The sequence below is a fragment of the Lutra lutra genome, chromosome 10 (genome assembly GCF_902655055.1).
Source record: "Lutra lutra chromosome 10, mLutLut1.2, whole genome shotgun sequence".
NCBI lineage: Eukaryota > Metazoa > Chordata > Mammalia > Carnivora > Mustelidae > Lutra > Lutra lutra.
The window spans coordinates 71027370-71040297 of NC_062287.1; the positions used below are offsets into that span (position 1 = coordinate 71027370).

Consider the following 12928-nt stretch of genomic DNA (forward strand, 5'->3'; position numbering starts at 1 on the left):
TAATGTCTATTATCTAAATAACCTACTGCGTATTAGTCAGTTTAAACTCTGCCAGCACCAATCATAATTCTTTCAAAACAAGTTATGTAACCTCATGGTTTTTGCTTTATAAACCTGCATTCTCCCCTCCTAACTCCAAGTACACTTTCGATTTTGGTGGATTCTCTGTCTCCTAGATTATAATCCCTAAGGCCCCAAATAAATTCTATGGTTACTTTACAACCTCTTCTTGATAGACAACATACATATATCCATTAGCTTAACATTTTATATTGATATGCAACCCAGCATTAACTTTTCAGATGTGATTGTTTTTAGTTAATTTTGAGAGTAACTTCACCAAATTTAAAAACCATCTTCTTTTACAATGTGACGTTATCATTAATGTTTAGTTTGGCCAGCAAACTCACTAATTCACAAAATGTATTTTTGTCTCTTTAAACTTACAAAAAAAAAACTGGAATAAAAGCAGAATACATTAAGCTTAATTTGCATCATTCTGTAAATGAAGAAATATAACTTAATTTTTGACATCACAGCTTCATATGTAAGTTCACAGGCTTTGTTTCTATATTTTAGGAATAATCAGATTTAGAAAGCAGTATGCAACATGTTTAAGACCATAGGCTCTGGAGCCAGATTGCCTAGTTTTAAATCTCAGCTCCACTAATTTCTAGTGCTGTAACTCTGACCTTTTGATCTATTTTATAAAATTAGAATAATAACAGGTTATTGTATAGATGAAGTGAACACAAGTTAATACATGCGAAGCACTTAGAACAGTGCTTTTACATGGTAAACATTCAATAAATATTACTAATATGGTCAGATAATGTCTGTATTAAAAATCTATTGTAGAATCTATTCTGGGGCACCTGGGTGGCACAGTTAATTGGGTTTCCAACTCTTGGTTTCGGTTCAGGGCATCATATCGGGGGGTGGGATGGCTCCGTGCTCAGCACAGAGTCTGATTCAAATTCATTCTCCCTCTCCCTCTCCCTCTGCCCTTCCTGCTCATGCTCTTCCCCCTCTAAAATAAATAAATAAATAAATAAATAAATAAATAAATAAATAATTTTTAAACAAAGTTTATAATCTATCCTGACAGTGAATAAAAGTTACATGATACAGAATTATGATATATTTTATTCTAAATGTTTCATAAAGTCCTAAAATCAGACACTTTCATTCATTACAAAATACCACTTTATTACAACAGTCACAAGGATGAAGATGGAAGTTGGAAATCCAGGCATGATCCTATCACTCACCTAGTTAAACTCTTCAGTGGTTCTCCACTAATAAAGTTCAGACTAATTTAAATGGCTTACATACCCCTTCATGATCTTGTACTTGCTTGTTCATCTAACCTCATTTCCCACTTTTCCTGTCCAACTTCTAACACCTGCCCACCCTAACCACAAATGCACACACACATGCATACATTATTTTCACGAAAAATATGGGATTCTGCAAAAAAGTAATTTCATTCTCACATTTCCAGGTCTCACCCATGCTATTCATATTGCCTGAAATATTCTTCCACCCATTTTTTCTACTATAGTATTACTTTAAAGGTGAGAGCTGGGAACAAGCCGATGTTTATCAATAGAGGACTGAATAAATTATTCTTTGTTGATCTGGGTATATTATAAGGAAAGCTCTTAAGGTAAAGTGAAGAACTCATTCATTTAACAAATATTTACTGAGCATCTTCTATGCACTCTTCTAAATTTTGGAGATTAGTGAGCAAAACAGACAAAAATTTTACCTCCCAAAATGAGATAAATCTATATTAAGGGGACAAAAAAGCAAGTTGCATAACATATTTTTATTTTAAAAATTCCATTTTTAGGCTAGCAGGGATAGAGGAAAGAGAGAATTCTATGTTATTACTTTATATACTTCTGTATTCTATTGTTTAATAATGTACAGTGATAAGTGATACTATGCAATTCTTAGAATTATTAAGAACAAAATATCTCAACACTCACACTCACCATACACCCATGGAGGGGGTGTGGAAGGCCCCATTCCCCAAGCATCTTGGCTGCAGTACAATGTGATTGTCTAAAGCCACAGGGAAAATGGCGGAAAATTTACCATCACCAGTGCCAGAAAGAACAATTTATGGCTTTGTTCTTTTCTTAAACTCCCAATCTGGCTACATACTATATCTCATGGGGGCTTTTACTCCTGAATCTTGACTAAACTCCATAGGCTAAATCTATTAGCCTCAAAAATATTGGGCAGTTGGCATGGCTTGTCTACCTCTTCATTACTACAGTAATTGGTTATGTCCTATCATTTGAAATAAGCAGGATGAATACAACTACACTCATCTTCATTCATACAATCACAGATAACTATGCTAATAATCAGAAGAAATACCAAGAAGAGGCCATCCCAGCTTTAAGAGATTGTCCCATTAGTGGAATAAACCAAATGGTCTTTCTTGTGGTCAAAGAACTTTACACCAAAAATTGAATTCTGTGTCGACTAATACCAACTATTTATTTTGTTTTTGACATAATACTTTTGACCATAATTATTATAACTCTCTCTCTTAATAATATCTAACATTGAAAGGTAAAAATATTAAGTTGAATTTCTCTGATGTTGAGTTCCATTAATATCATTAAATGTTCTCGAATATTAGTTATTAATGGACAGACTAAATAAAATCATGTATTAAAAAAAGAATAAAGGGGGGCCTGGGTGGCTCAGTGGATTAAGCCTTGCCTTCAGCTCAGGTCATGATCTCAGTGTCCTGGAATCGAGACCCACATCGGGCTCTTTAGTGAGGAGGGAGCCTGCTTCCCCCTCTCTCTCTGCCTGCCTCTCTGCCTCCTTGTGATCTCTCTCTTTCTGTGTCAAATAAATAAAATCTTTATTAAAAAAGAATAAAATATCTCTCTCTCAAGGGCACATAATCATTTATAAGTTATTTCTTCCCAACATTAAAAAAAAATTTTCTACTAAAGATCATGTAAAGAAAGTTAAGGGAATAGAATTTGAGGTGAGAAGATATTTAAACAAATTAGTTTCCTTCTAAATTAATGTTTTTAAATAATTGCATATATACTGAATAATAATCAAAGACTTAAAAAAAATTTAACTTAGAAGAGAATGTTTATTCCTCTCGCTACCATCATATTTACATCTATCACTTGACTCATACTTTCCAAAAGGCATTTTGGCCACCACTGGGGTCCACTTTTATATGAATGCTATATATGTAAAAATGTGTTTATAAGTTACTGATCTTTTTGTCTTTTCACTGCACTGACATTTAGTCTAAAGGTGCAAAACTAATGATAAGTAAAATTACTGGTGCCTTACCATAAATCAAGACAGTGACACTGAATTGTGCTAGTTAGCAGTCATTGACGTCTTTATAAACACACATATGTACTTTTTATTTTTTCTTCTTCCAAGATTGTATTTAAACTTAAATTAGTTAACATATAATGTAGTTTTGGTTTCAGGGGTAGAATTTAGTAATTCATCACTTACATATAACACCCAATGCTCATCACAAGTGCACGTGTATTTTCTCTAATGTCAGTTTCACTTAAAAATTCTTGATAAAACAGTAAAAAAATTAACTTATTAAATCTCAACTTAGAGTATACTTTATAATATATGTAACCAAATTATAAGTACATATAAAGTAATTCTGCTACATACCAAAATAACAATAGTTTTCTTGACAAAAAGGACTTGTGTGAGTCTTTAAGATCCAAACTAATGGCTTTTTCCATAGAACACCATTTTTACTTGACAGAATGAATGACAGGCACAGAATGGTATTCAAACTAGGGTTTTTGTGGGTTTTTTTTTTTTAATTCAAGTATAGTTAACATAAGTGGTACATTAGTTTCAGGTGTACAATATAATAACTCATTATATTAAGCAGTGCTTAAGCAGTGCTCATCATGATAAGTGTATTCTTAATCCCCTTCATATATTTCACCAATCCCCTCCCCTTCTGGCAACCACCAGTTTGTTCTCTATAATTAAAAGTCTTGTTTTTTGTCTTTTTTCTTTTTTCATTTTTTTTGTTTGTTTCTTAAATTCCATGCATGACTGAAATCATGTGGTTATTTGCCTTTCTTTGACTGACTTTATTTCACATTTTGCATTATACCTTCTAGAACCACCCATCTTGTTGCAAATGGCAAGAGTTCATGCTTTTTTGTGGCTGGGTAATATTTCTATATACCACATTTCCTTAACCTATTCATGTATGACTAGACAATTGGGTTGCTTCCATATCTTGGATTTTTAAAAGACATTTTCTCAAAAATGTTATGAAGTGAGTCTTTTCACTTCAAGGAAAACAACTGGCTGTATTTGTTTTTAATAATAAAATTCAAATTTACAAATGTGATATTAATGGATGTGATTATTTTATATTGTATCATGAAATATGTCAACATTTGGAAGGTCTGTGTAACTCTGTGATCCAATATTTTCCAAATGACCAAACCAGGTAATAAAATCATACATTGCTAAAAGATCCATTCAAAGTACAAGTTAGACTAATGGTAATAAAATATAAAGAGCTCATTATGTTTTAGATTCTAAGTCACAATTAACCTTTATATTACTTGTAAATTATAATACAAAGAATATCCACAATTATCTATAAAAGTTATTAAAATACTTCACCTTCTAAACCATATATGCATAGTGTTTCATATACTTCTACCAAAACAACATATTGTAACAGACTGGATGCAGGAGCAGCCGTGAGAATTTAAATATGTTGTGTTATGCCTGACATTAAATAAGCTTGCAAAAAAGTGAAATAATGCTACTCATTTAACTAAATTATGTTTTTGACATTAAAGCTATTTTTATTAAATGTTATTTATCTTAACAACACATTTGTTATTTTAAATTAATCAATATTAACATTTTTCACAATCTTAATTTCTAATACAAAATATGTCAATAGACAAAAGCCACATAAACAAAAGTACTTTGGGTCCTCATTAATTTTTAGGAGTATTAAAATAGACCTAAATTGCTGACCTATATGTAAAAAATTCTAAGACATTAGTCTCATCAAACTATAGGTTAACTGCTCCCAACTCCAAAGACATGGGGGGCACTCAAATAAGTGCTAAATGTAAATGATCTTCAAAACTATTCTGGAAAATAATACAATTTTGGAATGAATGAAAAGTATAGGTTTTAAATTAGAACTGAATTAAAAACTAGCTCTACAATTTACTACCTTTATGATTTTGGACAATTATTTGTGCTTTTTCTGAGCCTTTGTTTCTTCATATATAAAATAAGATTTATAATATCTGTCCAGAAGAACTGTTGTTAAATATTAATAAATAAACATTATTCATATTGTTAAAAAAAACGGTGAAGATGTGGAGCAGTTAGAACTCTTACACACTGCAAATGGCAAGATTTCAGGGTTTTTGATGGTTGCATCCCATCAAATGTATTCCATTGTAATTTGCAATGACATGGATGGGACTAGAGGGTATTATACTAAGCAAAATAAGTCACTCAGAGAAAGACAATTATCATATGATCTCACTGATATGAGGAATTTGAGAGGGAGGGTGGGGGGCCATAGGGGAAGGGAGGGAAAATGAAACAAGATGGGACCTGGGAGTGAGATGTACCATAAGAGACTCTTAATCTCAGGAAACAAACTGAGAGTTGCTGGAGGGGAGGAGGGTGGGAGGGATAGGGTGGCTATGTGATGGACAATGGGGAGGGTATGTGCTATGGTGAGTGCTGTGAAATGTGTAAGGCTGATAATTCACAGACCTGTGTCCCTGAAACAAATAATACATTATAGTTAAAAATATATATAGTAGCAGCAATGTCTACAATAGCCAAACTATGGAAAGAACCTAGATGTCCATCAACAGACGAATGGATAAAGAAGATGTGGTATATATACACAATGGAATACTATGCAGCCATCAAAAGAAATGAAATCTTGCCATTTGCGACGACGTGGATGGAACTAGAGGGTATCATGCTTAGCGAAATAAGTCAATCGGAGAAAGACAACTATCATATGATCTCCCTGATATGAGGGAGAGGAGATGCAACATGGGGGGTTGAGGGGGTAGGAGAAGAGTAAATGAAACAAGATGGGATTGGGAGGGAGACAAACCATAAGTGACTCTTAATCTCACAAAACAAACTGAGGGTTGATGGGGGGAGGGGGTTGGGAGAGGGGGTGGGGTTATGGATATTGGGGAGGGTATGTGCTATGGTGAGTGTTGTGAAGTGTGTAAACCTGGCGATTCGCAGACCTGTACCCCTGGGGATAAAAATATATGTTTATAAAGCTGTAAAAAAAAAAAAAAAAAAAAAAGAAAGGATGAATACCCAAGTTTTGTAGCAACATGGACGGGACTGGAAGAGATTATGCTGAGTGAAATAAGTCAAGCAGAAAGAGTCAATTATCATATGGTTTCTCTTATTTGAGGGAAATTGGAAGGGGAGGTGAACCATGAGAGACTATGGACTCTGAAAAACGATCTGAGAATTTTGTTAAGGGGTGGGGGGTGGGAGGTTGGGGGCACCAGGTGGTGGGTATTGTAGAGGGCACGGATTGCATGGAGCACTGGGTGTGGTGCAAAAATAATGAATACTGTTATGCTGAAAAAATAAAAATTAAAAAAATATATATATATATAGTTTAAAAAAAAAAACTCTTATACACTGCTGGCAATAATGAAAGGTAGTGCAGCTGCTTTGGAAAATAGTCTGTCAGTTCCTCAAAAGGAACTGGGTACATATACCCAAGAGGAATGAAAGCATATATCCACATCAGAACTTATACAATGTTCATTGCAGCATTAATCATAATAACTAAAAAATGGAAGCAACTCATGTCCATCAACTGATGAGAGCATGGATAAAATGTGGCACAGATCCATTTAATGGAATTTTATTTGCCACTGAAAAGGAATAAAATACTAATACCTGTCACGATACTGATGAACTTGGAGAACATTGTGCTAAATGAAAGACGCTCATCACAAACAAAACAAAACAAAACAAAAACAAACACACACACACACACACACAAACACAAACAAATAATTCCATTTATATGAAGTGTCCAAAATACACAAATCTACAGAGATAGAAATACTTAAGTGGTTGCTTGGGGCTGGGAAATTTGGAGGGAAATGGAGGGTGACTACGTAAAGGTAAGGTATTCCTTTAGGGGAATTGATGGTGGTGACAATTGCACAACTCTATGAAAATGTTTTTAAAAAACCAACCAAATTGTACTCTTTAAATAGGTAAATTTTATGATATATGAATTATATCTCAATAAAGACATTGCTAAACAAACAGCAAACGAAGGTGAAAATGCCTATCAAAATGCATGACACACACCAGAAGTTCAATAAATGCTTTCTTTGTCTTGGTCATAACCAATATGTCTTTCAAAATCCACTCACAAACTTAAGATATATCACAAAGTTTTGAAGTGAGTTATTTAGACCATGGTAAATATTTAAATATCAATGATCAACAAACACTATAATGTATTCACAAAAGAAATTCCTATTTTCATGGCACCTAAATGGCTCAGTCAGTTAAGCATCCAACTCTTGCTTTTGGTTTAGGTCATGATCTCAGGGTCATGGGACTGAACCCTATGTCAGACTCCATGCTGGGCGTAGAGACTGCCTGGGATTCTCTCTCTCCCTCTTCCTCCTCCCCCCACCCCAGTCATGCTCTCTCTCTCTCTGAAAAATAAAAAAAGAAGTTCCTATTTTCTTGTCTAGTTATTCTTATTGATATAACAGAAACTATCTCTTTTTAAAAATCTCTGTGAAATGTGAATGAATAAACAGGATTGAACTTCTAAGATTCCTTGCAGTTATTTAATATGACTAAAATTTAATATCTGATTTAAATTTTGGTGTCTTGAGGCTTCCTAGTATGAACTATGTTTCAGGAAAAAAAGCAGAAAACTTGTATATGAGGTGTGAGAAAATCGCTTAGCAGATATTTACGGACAACTTCCCTCAGTTAAATTGCTATTTATGAAAAAAAATTAAGCAATCTCTATCTCGTAATTCCTCTTTTTACTAAAGAATAAAATTATTAAATAGTAAAGTTTTTGGTATTGCAAATTCATTGACTATAAAGGTTACCTTGAAAAAATATCCAATTCATGTCAAGAATAATCATACTAGGAAGCAAAACACACTCTAGAACTGTTGTCCTTTACAATGGGAACAAAGCTACCTATGCTCTTGTCTACTTCAGTCTTATATTTGTGAAGTCCAGTTAAAAGAGGAACTTTTTGTATCTGAGTTTCCACTTTTAGATCTGCCCTTTGGCATAAGTGAGTAGACATATCTTGGGTATTGAGGCATAAGCTAACTAGAACTTCCATTCAGAATCAGAAGCAAACTAGTGAAGCCAGGGTGAGGAAACAGAAGAATAAAAGCAATTTCTCAGTCTTCTCTGACATTCACAGGTTTCTTATACATCTCTCTAATTCACTATATTCATTCCATCATTCATTGAGTAAGTATTTGTTATATACCTTGGATTAAGCAGTGAACTCACACATACCCTGTTTCTATTCAACTTACCTTTGAGTGGAGAAATTCAGATAACAAAAGAAATTAAAAAATAAAAAGTATATCAAGATGCAGCAAATGTTAAAGAAAAAGAAAAAAACTAAATAGGTAGAAGAGGTTCCAACGTTAAACAGGATGGTCATGATAGGTCTCTCTGAGAATGACAATTAAGCAAGAACTTAGAAATGTTCTGAGGAACAACTGGAAAAATGATTCAAGAAAGTATTGAGGAGGAGCGCCTGGGTGGCTCAGTGGGTTAAACCTCTGCCTTTGGCTTAGGTCATGATCTCAGGGTCTGGGATCAAGCCCCACATCCTGCTCTCCGCTCAGCAGGGAGCCTGCATTCCCACCCCCCTTGCTTGCCTCTCTGCCTACTTGTGATTTCTCTCTCTGTCAAAATAAATAAATAAAATCTTAAAAAAAAAAAAAAAAGGATCGGGGAGTAGAGTATTCCAAGAAGATTAAACAACAAATGCAAAGGTCCTGAGGTGTGTGACCATTTGAAGAACACTAGGACATAAACATACCATGAGCAAAAAAGAGCAAAGGGAAGAGGTGGTATTTTGATACAGTAAATATATATTTGGTCTTCACCCCCAATTCCTGGCATAGAGCTTCAAAAATCTTTGTAATTTCCTGAGTGGTAAGAGTGAGAGGAGTGTCTCTTACTCATAATAAGCCCCTCTCAACTGTACCTGAGTTTATGTTTATGAGGTGATTCTTAATGAGCCCCTAGATAGCTCCAGGAAATGGGCTGGTTGCCAGAGGAACCAACTGTGTGATTAGAGATTTGGAACTTTCAGCCCTACTCCTGACCTCTGGGGAGGGGAGAAAGGCTGGGGATTGAGTTAATCACCAATAGCCAAGGATTTAATCAATCATGCCTATGTAATGGAGTCCCATAAAAATCCTGAATGAAGGAGTCCATAGAACTTCAGAGTTGGTGAATGCACTCTTATTCCAGAAGGATGGAGCATCCCATACACCATAGGAAAAGAACTACACTTGGGACCTTCCAGACCTTGCCCTACATACCTCTTCATCTTGCTATTCATTTGTATCCTTTATAACAAAAGTAACAGTAGAGGGTTTCCCTGAATTATGTGAGCCATTTAGCAAATAAACTGTAGAGGGGGTTTGGGAACTCCTGATTTGTAACCAACTTGGACAGAAGTGTGGATAACCTGAAGACCCATAACTTGTAATTGGTGTCTGAAGGCGGGGGCAATCATGTGGGATTAAGCCTTTAATCTGTTGTGGGGACAGTCTACTAACTCTGGCTTGTTAATATGAGAATTGAGTTAAATTCTCCATGAGTTGATGTCTACAGAGCACTGAAGAATTGTTTGGTGTGGAAAACTCACATTTCCTTGGTGTCTAGAAGTGTTTTTAGTAGAAAAACAGTTTTCCTTTAGGAGAGTAAGAGAAGATGAAGTTAGAGAAGAAGGAGAAGGACATATCAATCTTGTAGGGCCTTTTGGGCCATCGTAGGAGCTTTGGTCTTTATTCGAATTAATATAGGAAACTATTAGAGGGTTTTCAGACAAAGGAGTGATACGACTTAACTGATACTTTTAAAAGGATCCATCTCACTTTTCTGTGAAGAACAGACTGTCGGGAGACAAGGGAGAAAGCAGGGAACGTCAATTAAGAGGCTAATACAATAATCCAGGCAGGAGAGATTGGTGGCCTGGACCAAGAAATGGTAGTTGCACATCTAAACTGGGTAATTTGAGAAGAGTTAAATATTTACAAAAATACAGGGCAAGTTTTAAGGAAAACAACAAGGGATAGTAATATACCCAGGAGCTAGTTATAGAATGAAGCTGTTATCATTCCAAGGCCTAATGCATAGGGGGAAAGGATGGTTGCTAGAACATAGAGAATGTAGTTGTATGGAGAGGGTCATGAAAGGGTGACAACCAAACTACAATCATCTGGCAAGGAAAGAGCCCTAAAGAGGACACCAACCTTATTATTCTCCAGCTCTCCTGAAAGCTTCTCATTGGTTGAACCCAAATGGAAGTCAAAGAGAGAAGGAACTCAGTAGGGTTCCCAGTGCACAGAGTAAGTTTAGAAGGCATAGAGAGAGGCAAATGGAAACTATGTCTTGTAGTGAGGAATCAAGGTGAACTTCAGGGTTTGTGACCTGAGCATGCAGGGCAGAGTTACTATTTACTGAGATGGGAAGGAATTTAGGTATAGAAGATCTGAGAAAGGTATTGGGAATTCCACTGTAGACATCTTAAATTTAAAATGTCCAAGGAGAAATGTACAGAAGAAAACTGGATATATAAATCTGGAGCTCAAGGAGGAGGTCTGGGCTGGAAATATAAATATTAACCCTGGTTGTCATGGATTTGAGATACCAAAGAAAATGTGACACTGATCTATAAATACAAATGATTCTCTTTCTTTGAGAGATAATTCTTTTATTTACTTTGAAGGGAAAAAATCTTAAATAATATGATAATCAATTCCCTTTTTAGCATCCTCTAAAATATGAGCTAAAAAAGTTTATAATTATCTGTGTTATAATTATCTGCATATGCTATTATAGGCTGTGACCTCCTTATGGGTAGAAACCATTTCTTAGTCATCTTTGTATTCCCAATACCTAGCATAGAAAGGCCTCTCAAAAATGTTTGACAGATGAGTGGAATTAATGATAATTTAATTAAATAAGAACAGGTTTGAGTCTCGTAGGGTATCTGGAAAGTGTTTTCTAAAATGCCATATTAATGAATAAAGGTTTTTTTTTGTTTGTTTGTTTTGTTTTTTTTTTTTTTTTGTAAAAAAAAGTCTCTTCTGGCCGACTAATCCTGATCCATCCTGTAACAGGAGGTCAAGGGGAGGTCAAAGAGTCGCACTTTAAACAAAGGAGTCTTAAGCAACTTTGAAAGCTTCTGTTGGTAAAGCAAAAAGCAAAGACTGTGGACAGTCTTGAGTAAAGAGGGAGGCTTGATACCAGATAATAACAAGTCGCATTTATTTGTTTGTTTCCTGTGCCCTTGAGGCAGAACCTGCTTTTATTTTTTTCCATGTTAGTTGTACTAAATATAGTGTTTATCCTTTCAATATTTGTTTTTACACTGTTACTACATATGGGCTTATAAGAAAATATTTATACTATTTTTACATGTTTCAGTTATATAAATTATACATATACTAGATATGTAATTCTGTGTCCTTTTTCACATACTATCATGTTTTTAAATTCATACATGTTGATATATACAACTGTTTATTTTGACTGCTTCTTTGTTTTGGTTGCTCTTATAAACAATGCTACAGTGAATATTCTTATACACATGCAAAAGTTTCTTTAGAATGTATACATGTATATCAGTATCTATCTACCTATCTATTTATCTACACATGCTGGATTGCTAGTTTGTAGAATATGTGCATCTTCAACTTTATTAGATATAGCAAAACTCAGAGCAGATATATAAACTTAAATTCCCACACGTAGTTTATAAGAATCCTAGTTCCCCACATTTAATCTTTGCTGGCCTGATGGATGTAAAATGGTATTATTATTGCTTTAATCTGTATTTCTCTATTATCCAGGCATCCTCTTCTGTGAATTGCCCATTTAATTCTGAGGCAGTGTGGAATCAACAAGCTTTGTCTACCCCATGTATTATGGTTCCATATCAATGGCCAGGTCTGTTCAAGAACCTGCATGGCAAAGTCAAACAAAAAGCAGTACCTCTGAACAAAGGGATTTGGATTTTCCTCTAGAAGCCACAAAATTGAGTGGCGGTGACTCTCAGGAGCATGGGTTTAAGATATTAGAGAAAAGTTAGATACCCATATAAATGGAAATGGTTCTCTCTTTCTCTGAGAGTTAAATTTACTTTGACAAGGAAAAAAATTATCTTACTCTATTTTTCTTAGCATGTCTAATGTCCCCCTCTCTGTCTTTCCTTGGGTATTGTTTTTGTCTCTCTCTCTGCCACATACTTAAACACACACAATCTGTATTAAATACAATGAAAGAAGCATACATAAAACTATGTGTATTAAATACAATGAAAAATAGCACTCAAAATGGGAAGCTGCCTTGTTGACAATTTGATGAAAGAAATATAGAAGGATCAACTTTCCCATCAGCCATCAGAGTAGATGAGATCATTTCAAGTAACTCACAAAAACCAATATGCTTCACCAAGCACACAATATACATGCAAGAAAAATAGATTTTAATATAATTTAAGCAGTTCTATACATAAGTTATGATCCATACCAGCGGGACTTAAATAGGTGTTCCTCAGTGAAAAAAATCTCTGTATTTATTGCAACAATATGCAAATCAGTAAAAA

General features: G+C 34.7%; 1 protein-coding gene and 1 pseudogene across 19 annotated transcripts in view; one reads left to right on the forward strand and one right to left on the reverse strand.

Annotated features, from left to right (window-relative positions):
* The window catches only part of SOX6 (SRY-box transcription factor 6), a 637684-nt gene that overhangs the window by 227729 nt on the left and 397027 nt on the right, over window positions 1-12928 (reverse strand). The gene's annotated exons all lie outside the window — the stretch shown is intronic.
* LOC125078512 (phosphatidylinositol N-acetylglucosaminyltransferase subunit P-like) lies at window positions 2088-2487 on the forward strand (annotated as a pseudogene).